The following is a 22,409-nucleotide window of genomic DNA, read 5'->3' as shown; positions in this document are numbered from 1 at the left end:
AGAATTTATAACTGGTTGACAGTACCCTGCACATGAGGACTGAATTGTAAAGGTTTCGTATTTGTTTCTATTATTTTTTGGCAATTACTACACTAAAGTGATGGATTGAATAAAGACGTTCCCGAGTTTGCTATCTACAGTTTAAAATTAAATTATAGTATGCACCCCTCCCTCCTCTTTAAAGGCCATAAGTTGTCTACACCCACAAAGTCAAATTTGGATGGTCTGGCTATGAGTAAATTTTTTAAAAAAACCAAGACATAAATTTGCAGATTTAAATGTGTCGAAATTGGGTTTACATCCTTCCAAAGGGAGAGAAATGCAAAATTACGGTCACTGCAAAACGTTTTTTTCTATTTCGGTGTTACAATGAGAATTTTGTGCAACTGTTTTCGGCAAAAACAGTGTTTCAATGAGTTCCATTGTAACATTGTTTTTGGTAACTTTTCATCTCTAAGTTGGCAGTTCGCCAAGACGTCAATGTCAAATCATACGATGTGAAATCAAATTACGTAAAATTGATGTGTTTTCCTTGATTTTTGGTACACGAAGAACTTAATACATTCCAAATCAGCAGTTTACACATCCACCATAAATAAATTTATCTACGAATAAAAAATTACACATTCGCGGAATTTAAAGTTTCCAAATGTCAGTGCTGTGTTTATCTGCGCTGCCAACTTAAAATTTGTCAACGTAAATGGTGTTGCCAACTTAAGACATATTAATTCTAAAGTTTCCTGTAGTTTTTCATTATTACTTTTTAATTAAATTAAAACCCCGAAATAGAAAAAATAGTATGAAAAACACGCGTTACAATGCTTTATTGTAATACTCCTATCTTGTGGACACTCGTGGCTCCGCTTCGCTACGCCACTCGTGCCACAAGATAGTCGTATTACAATAGGTCGCATTGTAACACTTGTATTTCAATATACTATTGAAAATCCGTGTATCAATATCTTCTGTCCTGTTAAGTTGGTAAAAATGATGTCACTAGGAAACTCCCCAAAAATCACATCAGAATTTCCAAAAATCTTGCTGAAATTAAAAAAAAGTTATGAACTTATAATATCTGTGAAGGATGAAGAAGAATTTCTTAGAGATCTTTGAAAAACGTCTTTGAGAAATTCGCAGGAACAGAAATGTATAAAGTAAATACCGGGTGATTCATTAGAATAGATGATCGCTTAAATTTCGCGCGTAAGGTTTTAGTATTTTTTGCATTATTAGATTGACGGTTTGAATTTCGTTAGTAATTTTTTTCTGTCATGATTGTCATTTAAGAAACCAGTGTCGCCGTTAATTGTTGTGTGCCATTTGCAGTTTATTACTTTTTCCATTTTGAAAAATTTTTAGAGTTGATGCACTAAACTATGTAAGAAACGTTACTGTGTCTAGTGTTAGTTTATAATTTGTGGTAAAACAGAAGCAGTATTTATAGATTATGAATAAGTAAACGATTTACTGAAAGCTTGATGATACACCACTGCAATTAAATAAAAGATCATCAGTTAGTACCAACTTCATAATTTTTTTGATTTGCGGGAAATTCAAATTGTCCTCACTTCTAATGAATCACCCTGTATAATGCATTCCTATACAGGTTGTCTCAAGACGAATGCCGGATATCTATATCTTGTAACAGGAGCATATTATTGAGAGAGGTATTGTAAAAATGAACTCCATGGCGCCTCGATGTCTATCTGTATTTCTGGAATATTCGCTACAATAATATCCTGGGAGGAAGGGGGCGATTTTTAAATCAAGAGTGGCTGATTGTGATGCAAAAATAATTCTTGCAACGTCAACACTGTGCTAGGGGTTGCAACTCCGACGATGAAGGAGTTACACAACACAGTGTAGTGCACATTTTGGCTGTCTGAATTATTTTCTTTATACACTTTATAGTTCTTGTGCAAGGAAAATGTCGTTGCCAAATACATATTTTTTTGTTAAGCCTATGGTATGAAAATTTTATAACTCGCAACATTAAAAAATCAATGGTTAACCACTCAGAATAGGCTTCTTCTAAATAATCATCTTTCATTTGCATACCGCGGCGTGTCCTACAAATGTATACTCCGGCGTCATAAACATTACGGATATAGTATTTTTCAAATTTGTATACAATTCATTTTCACGCCATACATTTCCGTTGACAAAAGGTGTACTTAATTAGCATAGTAATTTCTCATGGCCATCAGATGCTACCGTTCCATGAGAAAAACGGTCCAGTGTTTTGGTACGGAGAACAACATATTGCGCACTTTTATTGTGAATTTCGTTTTGAAAATAATTTCAATGATTCAAAAAAAACTTATCATTCTTATTTTAAACTCTGAGTAAAAAATGGACATGCGTTTCAGTCAGATTTAAGATAAATGAGCAAATTCTATTAAACATTTTTCCATGTATCTCATACTGACTGTATTTTTCTAAAAAATTAGTAATTTATTGGTGCAAAAAAATATATATTGTTGCGTATATTAAAAAGTAAACAGGCATAATTTTACATTTTTTCTACTTTTTTATTATTCCCACAAATAAGCAAATAAAAACTTTTTATTGCATTTTTGGACTTTTGCACGGTTGCCACGATCGCGATAGCTTTGAAAAGTAACTGCGAGAAGTGCACAGTTTTATGCCAGTTCGACGAACGCACAGCTATTTTTTATCATGCGATAGTTAGTAAGACGGATGAAGGTGCGGGGAGATTGCTTGTGAAGCGAAGACAGAGAGTAGACGCATTTTGGTTGTTAGTAATTAAGTAAATTAATTCAAAATACGTAATTTTCGCTAATTGATATGTGAAATATACCAACACTAAAAACTGAGTTGCACCATAATCTGGAAACCTTCCATTCACCAATGGTCGCCTAAGAGAGAGCTGCCGTTTTGTTTTTTGCAATGCTTGCGGTTTGTTATGAATTAAACTTTGAATTGATTGCGACGAAAATCGAGCCATTTGAAGTAGTAAGCGGACTCAGCCTCTCGTCAGCTTGTATTCATAAATTCCACCCAGTGAATCATTTATTTCTAAAACACACCAATATGCAAGTAATCACCCCAAACATGCTCAAGTATTTGAATTTCTAAAAATTTTGCTAATAAGTTTTTAAATTTGCATTTTTCCAAATTTTGAATACGAAGTTTTAATTATTGATGAAATTATCAATGAAGGAGAAATCAATTGAATTTTTTCATATTCTTAAGCCTTTTTTATCTGAGCCTGCTTGGGAAGTAAAAGTACGGAAGATACTAAAAACGAAGGGGGAAAAGTGTAACGTTTGCAAGTTTAATAATCGACCCTGAGAATATTGTCAACCCATTTGTAATGCGTCCTTTAGAAATTACCCCGCAGAAGTGAATAACGCGAAGTTACTTACCACTAATAAAATACAAATTTAACAGTGACGGCGAAGGACCACATTATAAAAAGTAATAATTGCTGTGCGTGAGGAGTATTTTTGGTCTGCGTTGTGTCAAGATGCTGATGATTTAAGGGCAACAAAGTCAAAGAAGACCGCGCATCGTAAATAAATATGTTATACTGAGTGCTAAAGTAAGTGCACAATTTACTAATCGTTGTCCAAAGTACCTACTAAGTAGCACCGTTTAGTTTTTATCGCAGCGCATTGTTCTTTTTGATTGTGATTTGTTTTTTGAATGCTCGCGTTTATTAATAACAAGGGATTTATGCCCGTTTGCACCGACAAATTTAAGCGTCGCTTAAAATCCATGGCAACGATTATTGAAACAATGGTTGCCATGGATTTTAAGCTATGCTTAAGCTAAGCTCCGTTTAAATTTGTCGGTGCAAACGGGCATAAGACTATTTGTATGAAAACCGGGACATTTGGTGGGTTCTTTGGAAACTGCAGGAATTTTAATAAAAACTGCAATTCGTAAATGGACATATAAGTAACCAGTGCCTTGTTTTATGAATTTGACGCGTGTTGTTATTGTCTTGTCTGCATTATTTTATAACAATAATAATAAACCATTTATTTACATTCTTGTAGTAAAAAAAACCTAACCAGATAAACTATATATAAATGCAAATGTAAAAAAAGGTCCAAAATGAATATAAATAAAATATCATTTGTAACGTCCTTAGGTGCAAACGACTAAGTTAAAGACTTGTCAATATACCCCAAGGTACGATAAAATTAAGTTAGGGTATCAGTTTTTCCAACAAAAATTAATAAACCTGTGATTCAAGATGGGAGAAATTGTTGTAGTTCTTTAATAAATTTGATAAACGCGTGATATAAAATTTTTAACGGGAAAGACAAATTTGTGTAGAGTAATAAGTAATTAACTAACTTTTGTGTATAATACAGGAAATAAGATTGGCCAGCTTTCCGTACTTTTAAATTATACGCCAAATTCTTTGTTTTTGTTCTTGTAATTATGATACGGAAAATTCAGCTTAAGCCTATTAATATTTTTATTATAAATTGAAATACAGAAAGCGCGATGTGATGGTCCCATCTTAGGTGTTTGTCAAGATATTTGATGTACCCCCTTTTACTAATGAAGTGTGGATAATCAGTACGAGAATAGAAACTATTTGAGAGGCTGTCCTGAATCCCATATTTGAAAACCACGATGAAAAATTTATTTAGAGAGGTATGAAATACCTTGAACCCATCAGCTTGCAGACCTGAGTTATTACACAGTTACCACCTCGTAATCCGGTCGGATCCGACGATTTCAACAGTGATAACATACTATTTTTTATTGCTTGCGTTTTCATACGAATTGTTGATTTAAATTAGATCGCGTATGCTTTTGGCGTCACCATGAAGTTTAATTATTTAGATTTGTGTGCTTAGAAATAATTGGTATATTATCTACTAAAATATATTTAATCATCTGGCCAGCAGGAATATTTTTTATTTCCGTTAGGGCCTTTTCGCCGCTTTTTGGGGGAATGTGGGAATTATTTTGATACGAATGTTCACTTGCAATAAAGGTCTGTTTAGGATAATATTTTAGAACTTTTATGACAGTTATCGCTTATTTATCAAGGGAGTAAAAAGAGTTTTGTTATTATCTCAGCTAGCTCGGAAAGTAAAGTCTGAAAGGTACGTCCAAATGTAGAATGAAGACCAGAAGACTACACCAAAACTTATGACATGCCTTTTTTCTAACTTAAATAATAAAGAATCATATTGCGCCATACATCGTTATGTTCGTAATAAAAACTGCTACCCTTTTTTTACGGACCTTAATTTTTTGTCCATTACTTTTATCTTAAACTAATTAAATAATAAGAACGAAAATTATGTAACGGAAACGCTCCAGACATGACGTCGCCTTTGGCGCTCTGGAATTTTCTAGACGCGCGATGGTGGGGATCTTTGCAGCGTGTCTGGTAAATGCGCGAATGTTCTGGACTTACATTGCTTGCGTGTATAAATGGTTGCGGACCGAACATCGCGGCAGTCTACTACCGAACGAGTACGTAAACATCGAGCGCGGAAATATAAATTGCGAAGTGTGAGTGATATAAATAATCGATATAAATTGTACGGTTTTTATAGTGTTTTAATTTTGTTTAATAAATATTGATATAAATCGAACCCGAATTTATAAATCACGTTACAATTATAAAAAGAAAAGTGATGATGATTTATCCGAAACGAAACGTCGCATTGAAAATCTCTCAGTGCTGTATTGTAGAGCTGAAATAGTCCCAATGAAAGTGCATGTTTTGTGAATTTTATTAAAAATACAATTTTGTAAAATAAATAATTAATAAACAATTACTCCGACGATAGAACCTTTACTTTTTCTAATCCTGTAGGAAGCGATGTTGTTTGTAACAGCAATAAATTGAAAAATGAAGATATTAATAGAATATAATACAAATGCAAAACTCCGTATATTCAAAAATAATGTAACAAATTACGTTCTCAACTGCTAACCTTTAGCCTCACGTAGGTACACCCTATCACTTCACTTGTCAATCCCCTACAAAATCGATTAAAACCTGACGCATTCTGATGACGGAGATCTCTATATAGTTTAATAAAGAGATTCCCGCAAAGATTAGACTAATTGAAAAATGAAAAATCTCATTTGAATTAATTCCGGAGGTCACTTCTCGACGAACCGTGCAAAATTTTATATTAAGACCCCTACCTAATTTAATCAATTGCAGACACGATTCACGTACGAAGCCACACACACAGAAAAAAAATTAATTTCGTTTCATTCCAAGAAACCACTCTATTGAAAAATATTGAATTTCTACGTTTACAAGGAAGAAAATGACGGAAATGAAGTAAGTTTGTTCGTCCTCTGTTCCGCTGCTTAATTGTGTTATACGCTTATCCTCTATTTATAAAGCTTTTACCGAAACTGAAATTAATGACCGACATTTTACTGTTTATTATAATGTACCTATTATTACACCGCGCCGTATAAACTGGAAAACAAAAGCGCTTTTAATTTTTATTTTTTATATTACGTAAATGCATTCGAGCGCATCTATCAATTTACAGTGAGTGCAACATAAACTTCCCCTTTGCAGAATTTACTTACAAATACACTGAGTGAAGTGAAGTACTCAAGTGGGTAGATAGCGTGATTTTGCTCTTCCGTGATATTACGTCGTATACTCGGCCGCCCTTATATTCGTTTTCAAAATACGTATTTTTCTCGACGATTGTCTAGGGTCGTCTTTCTCCCTACATTTTGCTGGAAACCTTTCGATCTCACGGAAATAATGTAATGCATTATCCGTAACTGTGACAGAACCCTTAATAATAAAAGCCAACGTTTTCCCAGGTTCTCCCAAAAGCTTTTCTCGGATCCGCTTCCACATCAACCAAAACAATTCGTGCGGTTTGTATACGCTTTCATTTTATTGTGAATCCACCCGCGGCGCTATTTTCGTAGGCCACATTACGAAATATTGTGGTTGAATTACTATTTCTTATTTCCTATCTATATTATCTGCCGCGCTTTCTTTTGGATTTACTCATGTGACTGCAATAAGGTGCTGCTATAGGCCTGAGCCTGAATCTAGTTCTATTGAATAATGTGAAAACGCTCAATAGATACTTTAGGTATGCGTGTTTACCTTTATAAATAATTAGTAACTTGAATATTGAATCTAATTTGTCCATATTAGGAGCAGAATTGACTAATATTTTGTATTTAAATAATGTAATGCGTTCGCCGCGCTTACGACATACTATATTTGGAAAAGCGTCGTTTATAAATTCTAATGGAGTTCCATAACAGAAAAATAATATAGTGTTTAACCGACAATCGAAATTTCATTAGGTTTAAAGTTGGGTGGAAAGTTTCACAATGCGTAACGCCGCAACGTTTAATGTTCTCCAATGTACCCTCTCTCTGAAAACCTAAAATTTACTCTCTTCTCTAACATACCGCTTATAGGGATCAAACGACCAACCCTTGTTTAAAATAAGATGTGTATGGACTAGTAGAAAACCAAGTATTACATACTTTAATGTATATACTTACAAACCCGCCTGTGAACATTAGAAAATGTGTAAGATGGGCCCGAATAAACACAGGATAAGTAAAAAATTGAAAAACGGCACCCCGAACCGATTCAAAGTATTACAAAAACTCTTGAAAGACCGGATGAGGCTTTATAAGGGTGATGCGAATAGATTTATCAAAAGTTGCACATATAGCTTGTTCATTGAGTTTTATGAATAGTAAAGGGATCTCCGAAAGTATACCAAGTATGGAAAGAGTAATAGAAAAATTAAAGCTCATTTAACTCTCAATAAAACGGCCTACTTTAATTTAAGGTAACATTTTTTATCAATTATGAAATAAACTTATGTTTTATTACAATAGCAACCATAGTAAATATTGTTGTGTAAACTGCAGGAGGATCTCGTTTCTCTAGGTTGAAAGAACGCCGACGACGCGAGCGAGCCACCCTGTAGTAGAAAATTTACGTGCTGTAAACGTAATTTAGGTTTAGCATTCGAAGTTCCCTGTCGGACATCCTGTATAATGTTTAAACCCTGAGGGAAACTGTCAAATAGACACAGAATTTCAGGATTTTATTTAAAAGGTCGTTGTAATGTTAGTTTTTTGTATTAAAAATCTAGGATTTGTGTAAGCAATTTAAGGGTTGTTATTGTATTTAATCTCAGAAATTCAGGGAATGCATAAATGAGGAAATCTTTAATTTGAAATCGATGTAAAATATGTGAACGGTGTTTTGCTCTCACAGCAATAATTTTGCACGTCCAACGTGGTGCATTGCAATTTTTTTATGTGCCCGAATTTTAAGGTCATAAATATTCAGCAAACAATGAATATTTTGGGAAGAAAAAAGTAACTTTGAGTACAACTGATCACAAAATCAAAGTACGTGGATTGGTAGCAATGTTTTTATAACTTTGTATAACATAAAAAGCTTCATTTAAGCAAATGTTGTTCTGAAGATATACTCGGTGTTCCATACAAAATTTTCACCCTGTATATACTTACAATCCTCAAACAGGATATCCCGATATGCAGCAAATTCCAAAAACTAATTTCTTAAATTTCAATCTTAACAAATACAATAAAGTTAAAGATAATGAAGATTGTGGCAATACCCTCTTTTTTACTGTTCGTGGGCCTTCAACCCGTATGGATAAATTGAAAAGTCACAAATCTATTACTTCTCTTCCTGGACCTTCAATACGTGCAGATAAATTGTCAGATGCAATGAATCTATTTCTATACATGTCGTGGGATCAAGGAGGAACCAACATACTGACAAGGAACAAGAAACCCGATCCAAAAATGAAATTTTGAAAGGGGAAGAATTTTTTAAAAAGAAACAAAAAAGAAAAAAAAAAGTTAGCACAAATAGGAAATAACGCAAAAAAGTAAGCAGGAAAATACAGGCTGTTTCACGCAAACCGTCACCTAAAAGTATTTAGACTTACATTAATAATTTAAATCTGAAAATTTGCTTACCAACATAGTTTTCATGATCTATCGAAAGAAAATATTATCATGATCGAGTCACTTCCGTTTGTCCCGGAAGTGGATAGCAATTTTCTTATTTTAAATAGAACACCCTATATGTTTTCAAGAAAATAAAAACATTCTAAAATTTTGTGAAATTTGTATCTTTTGCATTTGAACATTTTTAATCTTTAACAATCTGTTTTTAATTTTTTGAATCTTTTCTGAATTTTTTTGAACCACTTGAATCTTTTTTTAGTATGATCCCTGGTGTGCTATAGTTCTGAAAAGAGAATATTATGTACTTTCTGTTTAGATTAAATTATTGCATTTTCGAAATCTACATGAAAATCTACGTCGTTTGATACCACATTTCCCTATACCTACCTGGCATCAAAGGTTTTCAAGTTATTTAAGATTTTTCAAAATTTTTGACGTTTGCCTATTTCTCTTTATCGCCCCGTGCCTATGGCTCCGTTGACTTGAATTTCAAAAAGTTTTCCAAAATCAACAATACTGACGTGATGCTACATGCGAATGATTTAAATTTTGATCGCTCTTCCACAGGGTGTTTTAAAATTAATGGTCAAGTTTAATAACTTCTAACCTTAAACAGTTGCTATTCACGATCATTCACGAAACGATCATGATGACAATATTTTCTTTCGATAGAGCATAAAAGCTGTGTTGGTACGCAAATTTGCAGATTTAAATTATTAATGGGAGTCTGAACACTTTTAGGTAACGGTTTATGTGAAACAGCGTGTATAATAGCATGAATCAAATAGAGTTGCCTTGCTCTACTATACACAAACAAATTCAAGAAAACTATATCGACAAAGATATCGATCTTCCAGCTGACCGAATTACTACGTGGACGTAGAAACCGTACCATTGAAGAATCTGTTTCATTTATCACGAATAGTCTATGACTATATGAGGTTCGCTATATGCATAGTCTCGGAAGATGTTTACATACTGGGTAAGAGTAGGCTCCTTGACAAGTATGGTAAAATTACCTTTCAGTTATCCAATTTTGCCTTTTAAGTTTTGTTCGATTTTTTTTGGAATACATACCGCTTCGCAAAACAACTTGCCTCAAACAAGGGAGGCCAATTATTTTCATGATCCCCTTCAATAAAGCATAGGCATAGCCTAATATGTAAATATTGCCCAAAGAAATTATTATACAGAGTGTTCAAAAATTCATACCTCGATTCATACCCAACTTCGCAGTCGTGAAAATGCAAAACTTTTTTTCTGTTCACCAATGGATTGTTCCACTTTCGTTCCACTTTCTGCAAAAAAGGTTCACTTTAGACGTACTCAGAAACTACTTTTTTTTCAGTGCAGAATCCATTGGTGAACATAAAAGAAGCGCTTTACATTAAACAAAATTAAATTTTCGCATTGTCAAAACTACAAAATTAGTCATGAATTCCGGATTATACTTTTTTTTGCTCTCTACACAAATTATGGTATAAATTTGTTGGTCAGTTGATTACATACAGCCTATGCCTTTATCCTGAAAGCAATCTCGTTTGAACGGCAATTTACTTATTGAAGTATATTGCGCACGTATATTTAAAAAAACTCAACAAATTTATTAGTAACAGCTATTTTCTAATCGCTCACCTCTCAAGAAGATAGAAGTTCAAAGAAATAATTTGTTCAAAACTTAATGTTATACCGGCACTAATAAAATATTATCACTAAATAATGTGTCAAATTCCGGTATAGGTAACCGGAGGTAGTATGAAGTTGAAAATATTTTAGGTAAAGGTTTGTTCGTACAGCTTCCCAACTAATGATGGCCGAAACTCGTGGTATATAGAATTGTACCGCTCTAAGAAACGAGCCCACCGTCCCGGAAATATCAGATCATTTTCCATTTGTTTAGAAAAGCTCTGAAATCCAGTTCTGTTCCCTACCAACACAAATCCGTTTATTTCAAAAAATTGTACCCGTGAAAATCCACTCGTTTTGTCCATAAAGATGCCTAATTGCAATTGGCCGAAATTTGTAGTAACAGCCAGTCCGAGAATGGCATTGAAATAGAATACGTTTTCGGTCAAAATTTCAATCTGAAGTAGCTTTAACGTTTTAACCTTTTTTTTTTAGGAACCATGATCACCTTTCTAAAAGCCGCTGGAATCGGCAAGTAAAGCACATAAAAATATTAGAGACTTGAAATTCTGCCAGACCTGCCAGAGGATATAATAAGAGGTCAAGAAAAAGACGCTGAGATACAGCGACAAATGGCATCGTGTCCTATGATACCTACTTAGCGTCCATGGAAAGAGTTATCATAGTTGAAGGGTAAACCAAAAGTATGAAGAACTGTAGCAAAGAAAATTTCACAAAATAGGGTGAATATGGTTAGATATTAAATCTGCCTTTAATACTTAGAAAAGAGCAAAACTGAATACTATTCTACGCTTTATTCTTTTTGGTCTTCTGCACTCTGGTCATCAACACCCGATTTTGCTCTTCTGCCCAGAGAAAATGGGGTAGTGATTGTCTACAGATTCCAATCCAAATTCAATAGAGATCTATTTACACCTTAGATTGTAGAACCTTGGGGATCTTTCAGGCTTTCCAATACACGTCCAGAAATACATTAAGCCGAAGCTCGTTCACCTTTTCCAATCTTTTTTATTCTTTCGCAGATAAAGCGTTCAATAGCTTCATACCCTTCAACATTAATTACAGAAACATCTAAAAATGAGGTTTCTTTTAGCGGTTGATTACTTTAATTATGAGATTCAAATATGTGGAATGCGTGAAGTCGGAAGGGTTTTACTCGAGATTCGAAATACACCATTCTTCATGTGTAGAACTTTTGATACGGAACCCCTACCGGTGGTAAGTTGAAAAAACAGAAAAATTTATGGGGATAGTAAGAAAATAAAACGGGGGAAAGCAGGGTGGTTGAGGTACAATTTTGTGCAAATATACTATTAATTTGGTAACAAGCTTCAAGAATAGGGGTTAAGTTGGCAAAAATAGGAGCTATTTCTTCCTTATAGAGGTCCAGTTATGAACGCTTCGACAGACTACAATAATTTCATTTTCCTAAAACATTTTGTATTTGTTTTCGAATAAAGAAACCACTCTGAATTTTGTTTAGTAATAATTATAAGTAAAGGTGCAGTCCTATTTTGAGAAAACCATTAATGTAACCAACGACAATAAGAGTGTAATTCAGTTATTACTATTTCAATCCAAAAGTAAACTTATTACCAAATATAAAAAATTGCAGTATATAGGTACTATGCCAGCAGTCGACAATTTTGGTAGTTTTTGAATTTAGATAGGTACACATACGAAATCAATTGCTTGCTAGGTCTTTTAGTATTTGAATTCATCAGTGATCAAAATCAAAGTCAATATCGAAACGAATTTTTACCTCAGAATTTTCCAAAAGTAAGTTTCCGTTTCCAAACCATGTCAGTGGATGCACCAAGCACAATTTTTAATAACGATTTAAGACACTGACTGATGTTATTTGAAACGCGATCACGCCACAACTGATAGCAAATAAATTCCAATTTACGCGCTATCATTTGAAACTGGTTCCTTTTATTCGATATATTCGACGTCGACGATTACTCACTCCATTTAATATTAGGTGGTCAGCGCGTGCTAAATAAACACTTAGATAAAACGACCGTCGTCAAATTGCTCTAATTTAGAAATTTTGCCGAATTTCTCATGCAATGTTTCCTCCTTTTTCTCTTCCAAAACTCAAAAAAAAGTTTTTGATTACGCAGGGCATTGCGAATTTTCCGCTTATTATCCACGTTTCCATCATCTTGTTTTTAGTTTTTAACCACTGATGTAATTTTAATGGTTCGTGTAATAGATCGACTTTAATCAAAAATGCTTCAAATGCAATTAAAAACGTGAGTGAGTTACTCATCATATTTTGTGATCAATTCGACGGGGGCTGCATGAGCCGAAGCATACACCGCAGCCATACACCACACCCAGTGGTATCGGCAAAATATTGTATTAAGAATGGCGTCAGATACCACTGAGTCATGGGTTGTCACCGGCTTTAGGATGGCATCGCCTCCTCTGCGATATTAATTGAGGTTTTGTTCCTGGGCAGGTGCTTTGTAAACAGAGCTGTCACAAATCGTTTAAAAAACGATTTAAATCAAAGATCAAAGATGCATTTCATTTTAACAAATGATTTAAATCAAAGATACTTTTGTCAATAAGAAAGTATTTAGATAATAAATCATTTTGAGATTTAAATATTTTTTGTGATTTAAATCTTTTTAGAAAGTATTTAAGATACTTTCAAGGTATTTAATTCATTCAAAAAGGTTTAAATCTAATTTTGTTAATTTAAATCACGTATGAAGATTTAAATCATGTAATGATGTAATGATTTAAATCTTTTCCGATGATTTAATCGTTTTGTTACAAAAGGTTTGTAAAGGATTTAAATTCAATAAAACTGATTGGTCTAATGATCTTGCTCGAAACCCTCAACATCATTCATCAATATACGTACCATTTCTACAGTATTTTATTGTTATTATTTATTAAATTAAAATATATACCTATTTTTTGCGAAAGAAATTTTAAAAAACCAAGACATCGCCAATCTCAGTATACTCGATTTTGTAATAAATACATATAAACGTCTACCGAAATAAAACCCGGGTTAATTAACTTAGTCAGGTTGAAATAAATCAAGGTATGTATTAATTAAATCGTCTCTAAAAGATTTAAATCACTCGGAAACGATTTAAATCTTTTCGAAAGTATTTAAATCTTTTTAAAAGATTTAAATCATATTTTTAAGTTCAAAATCAAAGATAGTTTTCATGAAGATTTAAATCTTAAATCAAAAATCATTTTCCGTAAAAAGATTTAAGATCAAATGATTTAAATCGAAAAAAGTATTTAAATCATAAAAACGATTTAAATCTTATTAAAAGTGACAGCTCTGTTTGTAAATCGCCACAATCAGCTTCTCGTTTATTGCTAAAAAAATGACTGTAAAAAACCCCAAAAAACCATTTTTTACATGTTCCATAATTTTACACTTTTGCCGTCTATTAACGATCCTAGAGATTGTTTATAATTTTGTATTGCTGTATGTCATCTGTCTGTTGGTCTGTCTGTCTGTTCCTTTGTCTGCCTGTTCCTTTGTCTGTCTGTCCATCTATCTGTCCGTGTGAACGATAACTTTGTTTAGAAATGTCCGATCGCTTCGAAATTTGGTACACAAATTCTTAGTTAAAGTAAAATTGATGTTTATTAAAAAAATTTGTTTGGCGCATGCGCAATCCAATTTTTTCAATTTATTGTTAAGGTATTTAAATGGAATTTTGTATGTAGGCACCTCGAATAAAAGTAAAACTAATGTCCATTAAAAAATTGGGTTTGCGCAAGCAGAATCTAATTTTGAGTGCATTTCGACAAAAATTTAAAAAAACGTGGTATTGTGGCCACTTTGTCCGTCCCTCGCTCCTACCTATCCACACTAATCTAATATTGCACGTTTATTTTTTTGTGAGCGGGGCTATGATGCGATGCTATGGTCGGAGCGATGGTCGGCGCTCCGTTGTGTCCGCACACTTTGAATGGCGCGATAAAATGATCAGGCTCCAGTTTGATCTTAGTTTCAGGATAAATAAGTATGTTTCAGCTGACTCACATCATGTCTGAATAAGAAAACTGCCACCGTTTTGCGTAGGTAGGTGTAGGAAAGAAAGAGAGCGAGAGAGAGTACGCGCTTTGTTATCCGGGAAGTCGCACGTGGTTTAATAACCACACTTTTGTGTTTTGGCGGCAGGCTTGTTATTGTTTTACCTACGTTACGATGGCGATAACTAAAATCCTATCCCAACAAGAAATCGTTTTAATTTTCTTCCTGGAATTAAGTAATTTTAATAATTTGAGTTAGTCGGAATATTACATGCGCTGCTGAATTTTTCAACGGAGTCCAAATTAGTAATTAATTTACAGTCTCGCACCCTAATTCTATTAATCTCACGATTTTAATCTTTTATCTCTTGAGCGGAGGCCAATAAACTGGGATTTGCACGTTTGCTTTATTTATAATCTTTTTGAATTACCGTTGTCGTTAGCATTCGCGATTTAGATTATTAATTGAAGTTCACTGAACTAATTCTTTTTATCAAAACGTAATTCTTCGCGTCAATTTCCATAACAAACATAAAACACTCGATAGTGATTTTCGTGTTCATTAACACTAACGGTTCCATGAGAATATCCATAACGAAATCTTTTACACCACGTAATTTTTCGCGACTGAATTTGAAATTTTAACAACTTAAAGACCACCTGGTCCAACTACGCGTTATCTACTCAAAAACATTTTTATTTGCTCGGCGCGAATTCTATCTTGGTTAGTCGCGTATTGGCCCACGTTTCTCTCTCAACCCCCTCAATCCTACGACGTTGATTTTATGAAACTACAGCCACGTCCATGTCCGAATCTATCCCACCAATAAAATTCGAGAAAACCAAATTGAGAGAAACCTCGAACTTAATTAGCAGAAAATTCCGGCAAGCTTGGCAGAAATCCAGTACCACACTTGATAACGACGGATGCAAAATAAACAAAATGCGCTTGAAATGCTGGGTAATTTCGTCTTATGTCGCGAACAGTTTGGCGCTTTCGACCTTAACATGCATGTAACTTGATAGAACCCCACTCGGAAACCATTCGCCAAATAAAAATTGAAAAAATTCAGGAAATAATTCGCTAGCGGGTTCCTGTTACAAGCGACCAATAAACATTTTAAAGTAAGTAAGGGAATTGGTGGAAGTGTTTCGTTTATTCCACATAAGAGAAGCGGAAAGAAGGAAACATAGTCCTGGAGCAGGTGTTAAGGGAGAAGTTCCATGTTGGCCCATTTTAGTGCAAGAATAGCACGTTTGGAATTTTCTCCTGTTTAACTAAAAATTGTAAGGCCATTTTCTGGGAGATCTCCTACAAAAAATATGTGTTACTCTAAAGTGCATAACTGGATTTTTTTTTGTTATTCAGGGTGTTCCAAATTTCTGTTATCTTGAGAAATGTAATTTTTTTAAATAGTATGCTAGGATAGTCGATGCCCCTTCATGCATAAATAAGAACATTAGCTTATAATTATTAAGTTCTCACTATTATGTATTGTATCTAATAATAAATAATGATAAACTGAAAGCAGTGTACCAGGAATATACAAACCGCCCAGCCATCGCTTCAGTTTATCTCAAGTTTATGATTGTTATTTCCTGCACTAGATATAATATCAATGTTTGGGTTGCAAATTTCAATGAACAAACACAGGTCTCAAAAGTTTTGCTTATTAGGATTTTTCTTTCCAAACCTAGACTAAATCACCCCATTAGAATTGATTTCATGCCAAAATCACGGTAAAACGAAATTTATCAGACGAGTAAATCTTTATAGTGCTGGCAAAAAGTGATTTTTATTTTGTTGCAGTTATTATTTGGAGAGCACTCATGTTCTCGGTGCGGCGCGTTTGTGTACGGTAGCAAAATTTTGGTCTACGTCGAAAATTGTCATTAATACAGTCAATGACTAAATTTAAAAACAACAAAAACCAAAGTCATTTTTTGTCGAATTTCATAAAGAAACCAAGCACATACTTTCACAGGTTAGTTTTGTTGGGGGCGAGCTTTATTATGGGTGAAAGAAACAATTTTCTTAGAAGGTAGTATTTCGTCCCAGGTTTCAATTTCACAATTACCACATCATCGGGTTCAAGAGATCAACAAAACTTAACCCGCTGAATTTTGTAACAAGTTTCAAAGCCGAGCCCTCTATGGAGTGAACCGTAGGCCTCGAGTGACCACATTTGCTTGAAACACGGAATATAATATTCGAAGGAATTTGTCCCTCAGGAACCTCATCCGGAACTTCAATGGTAAACATTCCGGACTCCCCGAAAATAACGACAGCAAGCCCACCGAATCTAAAACTAACACTAAACTAAAAGTAAAGATTAAACTACAACTCCAATCGAGATCATCAACTCTACGTGGATACTCGTTTTGGACATTCCGCTTTGAAGATATTGTACTGTAACATATTTGACAGTATTTAAATTTTATCTTTCCTGCTATTATGCATTTCATTAAAGGAGAAAAACGCATTGCAACTATGCAGCCAAAAGAAGAAGGTAGCGAGGTTTTTAGTTGAGGCGGCAGAATGATTGTGGCATGCAGAGTGTATGTATGTGTTTAATTCATAAATATAGGTGAATGTATCCTTTATTTTTTCCTTTGTAATTAATGTAATTACTGTAGAATGTAGAGTAATTGTTTTGTATTACTTGGTTGTCGATTAAATAGAATGTTTGCTTTCATAAATTTGAATTGGCAGGATCTATGTTTTAAAATTGCACAATAATTGTGTAAATGTGATCAGTTATAGTAGGGACCATATTTAGGGGTAGATTTGTTGTTTACTGTAGATTGCGCGTGCGAGATGTTTTCGTTATGTAGATACGTAGTAATTTAGTAGCTCACGTAAATTCAATGAAGTACGTTACTAGGCATTGCAAGTTGCACAATTGCATTAATGGGAATTTTCCTGTTCCCTATGATTCTGTTGGTAGGTTTAGGATTAACATACAGAGTGTTATTCATACAATTTAGAGAATGTTATAGTTTTTGATACATAGGTAGTTAAAGTGGAACTTGTGGGTAGTATACCAGGTGTTTAGATAATTTAGAATATCTGGGAGATTTTGTGTACGTGTTATGTATTTTATCTTTTAAAAATTCGCAGTAACTGGATGCATTGGAACGACTTGTGGCTATTGAACTTGCAAAAGTAAAAAAAAACACAAATAAACCACAGTAATATATTAAAACCTCGAGATTTTAATATATTATTGTGGTATATTGGGGTTTTTGTTTTACTTTTGCAATCTATTGAACGCATTACAACGCTTATTCAATGAAACCAAATCTCGGAAAGTGGCTGTAAAAAAGAGAGACGGAAAGCAGCAAAAAGGACCTAAATTTCTATGGAATGACATAAAAATGCTCTGAAGAAGTTGTGTAATACTCTTGTAAGCACTTAGGGACTTTGTATAGTTTTCAAGTGTTTCCCAGATTGTTCAGGTTTTTTTACTTGCCGCACCGGTCACTTTACGGGCCGCACCTGTGACATTCCTAAATGTCTATAATGACTCCTGTCATCACTGACAGATTGACATTAATCAAAAATTCTACACAAAAATTGAAATTTTATATTAAAAATACGATTTAGGGTAAAATTTAATACAAAACTCGTCAGTTAAAATGACATTACTTGACTCGCAAATGAAAGTACTCAGCCCCGCCTCGTACTTCAATATTACCTCGCCAGTAATGTGTCATTTTTCTGACTTTTGAGGTAAATAACTTTGAATTTTTAGTGTACACCCCTCTGAATTAATTTGAGTGAACGTGAATTTGAAGTAATTTGAATCAGCCTGAATTAATTAAAATTAACGTGAATTAATGTGAATTAATTTGAATTATCGTGAATTAATTTGAATTAACGTGAATTAATTTGCATTAGCGTGAATTTGAATGTTTGGTGTACATCAATAATTGTGCTTGTTCCCCTTAAGAAAAATTCGTTTTTAAAAAATCATCGATTCCTGAAAAAATTGCCCTTGTAAATCCCCAGAAAATTCGCTTCAGAAAATTTGGTTGCGCTTAAAAATCGCCCTTGGAGTATTTCACCCTAAAGGCTTGTTCCCGGAGAAGTTTCGCACTGGAAATATTCGCTATAGAAAAATTCTCATCCTGAAAATGTAGCCTGGAAAAATCACTATTGCGTTTGACCTTCAAAGACTTGTTCCCGGAAAATTTTTTCTGGGAAAATTCCCTATGGAAAAATTCGCTTCCGAAAAATGTAGCTTGAAAAAGTCGCCCTGGGGATATGCGCACCAGAAAATTCTTTTCTGGAATAATTGTATAACAAATTTTTGTCTTGGAATATTTGCGTGACAAATTTGCCCCCAGAAAATGTAGTCTCGAAAAAATCACCGTTGGAATATTTGACCCACAAGTATTCGTCGTGATTAAATTTGCCCTTGAAAATTCGTTTCTCGAAAATAAGCCGATTCCTGTAAAAAAAATCGCCCTTAGAAATCTCCTGAAAATTCGCTAGGAAAAATCGCTCTCATAAAAAGAGGCTCGGAAAATCTACCTTCGCTAGAATACTTGCGTGAATAATTCGTTTTCTGAAAATTTGATGCTCTCTAAAAATCGCCCCTGGAATATTTGACCCCTAAAGACTCCTCCGAAAAAAATTTACAAGGCAAATTCGCTATGAAAAAATCGCCTTTTTAAAATGCTTCCCTGCAAGATTCAACCCGTAAATTCATACAGGGAAATTAGCCTCTACGAATTTTCCTCCCGTAATATTTGCGTGGAAATTTCACCCCCAACAATTATCGCGAGGGCTCTTCCTGGAAAACTTCTTTCCTAAAAAAATCGCCTACCGAATAAAGTCATTATTGGAATATTTGACTCCCAAAAACTCTAAGTAAAATTGTTCTGGAAAAATTCGGTATGGAAAAATTCGCTTCCTAAAAATTTACCTACGGAAAATGTAGGCTCTAAAAATTGTCCTTGAAACATTCGCCCAGAAAAGGAAATTCATCTACAGAAAATGTTGAAAAAATCATCTTTCGAATATCTGGTCCCCAAAAAATCGTCTTGGAAAATTTGTGTTGGAAGTCTATGTATGTCCTGAAATACTCGCGTAAAAAACTCGCCCCGGAAACTTTCGTGGAAAACTGTCTCCCGAAACGTAAAAAAATCGCCCTTGAAATGGAAAAATTCTCGTCCTGAAAATTTAAGATTGACAAAATCGCTCTTGGAAAATTTTTCCCTGGAATACTTGTGTAAAAAATTTGTCAAATCAACATAAATAAATTCATTTCGTGTTTGCTTCCAAATTTAAGACCGTCCACTACTCACTTGCTTCTTGCTTCCCCCTCAAGGAATTATGAAAGAGCTTCATCTCGAAGTGAAGGGATGCTGTAGCGTTCTATACAATAAACTTCTGCAATAACCTGCAAGAAGAGTTTCTAATGGATTAGTTGTAAGTAGTAGGGTTTTGTTTTTGAATGAAACTGAAAATCGTTGTAATACTCTTGCCAACTAAAACGTTTGATGCCTTTTGATGGTAATATCTAAAAGCTACAATATTATCTCTCAAAATTTCTTGTGTAACCTTAATCCTTCATTGATTTTACGTTTAACTTTCTAAGTAAAGAATAAATAAGTGAGTAAGGTTGTTAGCTAGAGAATTTTCCACGCTTCCTCCAAAGAAAAAGAAACTTTTTCATAAAACGGATGTTTTCACATTTTCCGCCTTCAATATTCGCAACAATTTCTTTACATTTCATGCGGAATTGGTCGCTGACAATGATAAAGTATAAATCGCTTCGCTTACAGTACAGCACAAATCTCGAGGTGGTGACGTCCCCATACCTAACGCTAATAATATGTGCGGAAGCAGACTTCTACAAGCATAAGTTGAAAAATGAATATAAATGATGTACTTCTCCATCATTAGGTTCTCTTGTTCAGTTCCTCCTAGTGCGCGTTTACTTCAAAATTCCTTTAATTTAAATACAATTGAAATTCCCTTCATTTACTTCAACTAGAAAGTCCGTCTCAATCTGACATTTTGGAAGGAGATATATTTCACAGACTGCTTCGCTCTAATATCCAATTTCCTCGACATTATTTCCTTATATTTTAGAAAAAATTGTTCCCTCTAATCCCACGGGAGCGTGCATGGAATGCTTCCTTTTGTGGAAAGTGAAGTGAATTTCTACACGCACCGTCAAACCGTTTATAGTATCTTGTCTAGATCATTCAATCAGTACTTTGTCCAATGCCTAAGCCTAAAGACTGAATAGGAGTAAGCCTTTCACTTTCAGATTGATGAATTAGTTTCCACCTATTGAGATAGGGTGGGTCAATGTTGTTAATCGTTGTAATTCGGTGCAAAATTACTACTAAAATCACTACAAAACGAAAATTGAGTATAATTAATTAAGAGCACTACTTTTAAAACCCACCACGACTTAATCGCATGCTGTGACTGCATCTCACTCAATCCAGCTACCGCTAATTACACTTACATAATTTGCCAAATAATATTTCTAAATTCATAATTCTAATTAGCACTCATTGTCTCTTGGAATTTCTCAGTTCAGGCAAAAATTCTCCTATCAAACTGATGCTGGCATAAACCTGCATGACCTAAATCCTTGAAGTTTTAATGCTCATTTTAAATTACCATAGGAAACTAAAACCTGCTAATAATGACTTAACGGACCTGAAATTCTAAAATAATAATTCGCCCTCATCTTCCAAATGACAAGAGCAACAAGAGATAATTGAAATATCTTGATGGGAACCGTTGCAAACGGTGAATTAATTACGGATTCTATTTATGGAAACGGCGGCTAGAACCAACACAAATACTTTCGGCACGGCACTTTTCGTAACGAAGCGCCCAACTTAAAAAGCTTCTAGATACCGGGTGTTCATCTACAGAGTGATCACCACGAAAATTGGTACCTTCGAGGCGGAAAACAATTACTTTGTTACAATTGTTTTCCAGTATAACTCATAAATTGCCAATTCTGCGAAATTTAAGCATAAAATTTGTTTATAGTAAATTTTATTTACTTTGATTTTTATGGGACGCACTTGTACCCAACGTCAATAGATTCTGATGTTCATTTAACTTTAATTTTTCAACTCTCTAACTATGATTTTCTATTTCGGTCTTTCTATTTATCGGTTCCTTTCGTTCAGCTTGTTTTTGTCCTGCTGATAATTCCCCAAAAATTGGCACTCGTTCAATTGGTGGACAAATTGAACGTGACATGCATTTTGACTGTTTACAGCAAATTACATAATTCTCTTAAAATTAAATTGTTAATTAATTCGTAGTTACTTAAACCATTGAATAAAAACCCAACGCGTTTCTGTTGAACAATTCTGGTATTTATAGCTCAAGAGTACTTGCAGATGAAAAATAAATAGTCTATTTATACATTCTTAATTTCATGAGCACAAGTTCGTGTAACACGAAAGCCAATCCACTTCAATCTTTATTACACGATTGTTTCATAAAATGTGTTCCACAGAAATTGCAGTTACATAGGTTTCGGAAGACTTCCTTTTTTTTGCAAACTGCGGGGTAAAATGTCAACATTTCCATTTATCTTGCAATAAAGTACTCCAACTTAACTGCAAACATAATGGAGAGATCATCAATTCTGATTTTTATTGTATCAGCTGTTATATTTCGATTGGATTTTCAACACTTCATCATCCCGAACACCCACAAAACTTTTAGGTGCCTTTGTTCATTTTAAGATACTTTTCACCGTCCAAACAAATTAGTTGTTGCCTCGGCT

This window comes from Photinus pyralis, unplaced genomic scaffold, assembly GCF_008802855.1.
Source record: "Photinus pyralis isolate 1611_PpyrPB1 unplaced genomic scaffold, Ppyr1.3 Ppyr1.4_LG1, whole genome shotgun sequence".
In the NCBI taxonomy this organism is placed as follows: Eukaryota; Metazoa; Arthropoda; class Insecta; order Coleoptera; family Lampyridae; genus Photinus; species Photinus pyralis.
The sequence above is the reverse complement of the archived record's forward strand: the minus strand, read 5'-3'. Positions refer to the sequence as shown.